Below are 3,583 nucleotides of genomic sequence, written 5' to 3'. Positions count from 1 at the left end.
CTGCAGTTCCTTATGCATGGTCATACCGAGCTTCTCAAGCTCCTCTATGTCCTTGATCATAGTCAAACAGTGATCGTGGACAAACTGCCCCTCGCGCATTTTTGCCTTGAAGAGCCTCTTGGACACTTCAAAGCGTGCAGTGTGGCTTTGCTCACCATATAACTCTTGCAGGTGTACCAGTATTTCCCTAGCAATCTTCATATTTTCATGCTGGCATTGAAGTTCATTAGTCATGGATGCCATGATGTAGCACTTGACCCTAATGTCATCATTTGTCCACTTTTGATGCGTCACACGCTGATTATCAGTAGGACGTGCTGGTAACCTCGGGATATCATTCTTGAGTATATACCCTAGTTTCTCACAATTCAAAACGATTTTCAGGTTTCTAAGCCGGTCTTTATAATTGGTTCCAGTCAGTTGGTTGGTCTCAAGAATACGGATCAAAGAACATTGTGATCTGTAGAGAGTAAAGATTCTAGTTAGATTTTGTACTTGAACTCTATTTGTTTTAGGATCTTTTAAAACAAATGTACTCCCACTATTTTCTCGAATTTCTCATACTCCCCCAATGGAGAAACGAAAACCCTACGTGACTAGAATTTCTAGTGAGTACTACGGTCTCACCGATTTATATGCTGCCTCACCTAACAGTTATTGGTGACATATAAATCGATGAGTGTACAACTCTTGTACAATGCTTCTCAAGCAAATTGCAGTGGTACTTGGTCTCTAAGTAATGAAGACCTCACCTAACAGTTATTGGCCCCATTACTTAATTAAGTCAGACCCACCGTATAACCGTAGAAATAAAGTCGTCATTGGGTCCTCACCTAACAGTTATTGGTGCCCAACCCCACCTTTACCCCGTAACATCTCATGTATAATAGAGAGGTCTAGTCCCCCGATGCAACTTGCCCACTATGTCCAGCCGAGACAAATCAACACCGAAAGACCTTAGCAGCTCTACTACGGTGGAAGACCTATGGACTTAATATTGCATAATCATGTCTTAGTGTTTGCAACTTGAGTTCTTCATAAGAGGTAATCGAACAATTGGCCAGGTAAGCAGGTGGGAGGCTCCCCTTACTCGGAGAGTAAGGTCCTAATTAAGTAACCACCTTTAGGCTTGCCTAGACACCAATTAGATCAATTAATCAAATATGACTAACTCATGTTGGTTCACCCTCGACTGATTAGGGAGGTTTATAATTAGGTCTCACTCGATCGCGTATTCACATCTCATGCAAATATAAATCTACCCGCATAGACATAAGCATTAAACATCCAGGCATTTATCAAAAATAAATTTAAATGGTGATGATCATGGATCCAGGATGGGGTCATTTTACAAGCACATGCACGTCAATTGGTTTGATCGTCTTCAACTCTTGACTCGATCTTGATCCTCTAGGTCCAATTGTGATCAACTCCTTGATCCATCTTCAATCAACCCTTGATCTCGATCCGCGCATGTTGAGCTTGTTGATGTACATATCGATCAACTATCGACGTGCAACACACATCACAGATTACATCCCAGATTGCTTTAAAAATTAAATAAAAATAAAATAATAAATTACAACCCTTTTTCATGAGACACGCAGGTCTCTAATACATGAATTTAAGATGCACGCAGGCATCTAAAAAATTAAAATTACATGCATCACAGAACATCGCAGAACATTTCAGCACATTCATAGGGTCCATCCATGATCATCACCATCCGCATCACATGTATAAAAAATATTTTCAGATCTGTAATTTAATTGATTATTCCATCTCATGACTTGCTGATCATGCTAGATTTGACTCTAAACATTTGTAATCACATTATCAAAGCATTAGAATCATTAATCTAAGCATCTAAAAATTAGTATGCAGAAAAATCAGCAAGCTGAAAATTCTGCATACATAAATTTCAGCAAGCATAATCTCTTAAATTTCAGATCTAAAATGCCTTAAAAAATTTAATTCTAAACTTAATCTGCATAACCATGGCTCTGATACCACTGTTAGGATCTGTCACATGCCGCTGAAAATTCAAAAAATTTTCAGATGCGCAGCGGAACGACATGTGCATATCCCGTTCATCGCATGAACGTATTTTAAAAACTTTTGTAGCTAGATCAGGATTAAATTCTTATTAAATTATTTTAAAATTGTGATTTAGAAGATCCGATTTTCACCTTGTGCGGGTAGATGGTCTCCGCAAATCTAATTTACGTGGTATTTGATGAAGGTTCAGTGGAAGCCGCACACCCGTCCCGACCTCTACAGGTATCCACACGAAGTAGTGAGTCGATCGAAGCCTTTAGATCTCTCGGGGTGCTAGCTCCCTTGCAGAGAAGGCTATTGATGGGCTGAAAGTCCTCTCCTTTGAATAACCTTTGATTGCCTTGAGAGGAGGAAGAAGAAGAAAAGATCTAGGAAGAGGAAACAAGGCTCTTTGCAGCCTTTTCTTTTTCTCCTGCGCTGGACCCAAGGAAGAGGAAGAAGAAGGCCACGCCACCCTTCTTTTTCTCCCTTTTTCTCTTGCGGCTGAAAGGAGGGAAAAAGATGGGAGGTTGCTGCCGTGAACACCCAAGAGAAAAGCATGAGAGAGGGGCCGAACCCCTCCTCCTTTTAATTCATTATGTGATAAGGATGAGCTCCTATTTTCAAGGAGCTCATTCTTATCCATTGAACTCGGCAGCAAGGAGGGGCTTACGCCCCTCCTTTTTCTTCCACAAATTTCCCAAGGGGAGGGGCGTGGGCCCCTCCCTTAAATCCAATTAAATCTGCCATTTAATCAAATTAAAGGGTGATTTAATTTGGGTTCATTTCATGAGTCCAATCCTATTCAAAATAGGATTTATATGAACCCATTTCAATTTCCTCCTTATCCTAATCTAATTAGGATTTAATTGAAGTATTTTATTGAACTCTTTAATCCTAATCCAATTAGGAGTCATTTAATTAATTAGATTAAAATAAAATTAATTAGGACTTGAGAAAATTCTAATCTAATTAGGACTTGTTCAAATTTCAGCCCTAGAGACAATTAGGACTTTAGAAATCCTATCCAAGTAGGACTCTAATTTAATTTGAAATTCTAATCTAATTAGGACTTCATGAATCCCACTCCAAGTAGGACTCATGATCAAGTCCAATTAATTAAATCCAAAAATTAAATTAAATTGTAATCCGATTACAATTATTCCTTCTTCTAGCCACTAACTCTTAGCGGGTTTTCATTTATCAATCTAATTGATTATTTGTGATTCCTAATCACATTCAACCATTGGATCGGTCAATACCTCTAATGTGTGTGACCCCATAGGTTCCATTCTGACTGGAGTGAGATATATTACAATCTCTATCACAATATCATTGAAAACTCCTTTCAATGGGTTGAAACAATTCCAACTCAATTCACCAGGGATTATCGACCATCGAGATGAATCCCTGTGAGTCTCACCATCCACCAGTGACACCTAGCAGTATGTAGTGGCTACCCAGCAAAATAGAATGATGAACCTCTAGATGCAGTTATCGTATGATACAGTCCTTCTATCGTGGATCCCTACAGACCAGAGGTCAT

This window comes from Phoenix dactylifera, unplaced genomic scaffold (assembly GCF_009389715.1).
Source record: "Phoenix dactylifera cultivar Barhee BC4 unplaced genomic scaffold, palm_55x_up_171113_PBpolish2nd_filt_p 001292F, whole genome shotgun sequence".
NCBI classification, from domain to species: Eukaryota; Viridiplantae; Streptophyta; class Magnoliopsida; order Arecales; family Arecaceae; genus Phoenix; species Phoenix dactylifera.
Note: the sequence above shows the minus strand (reverse complement) of the source record.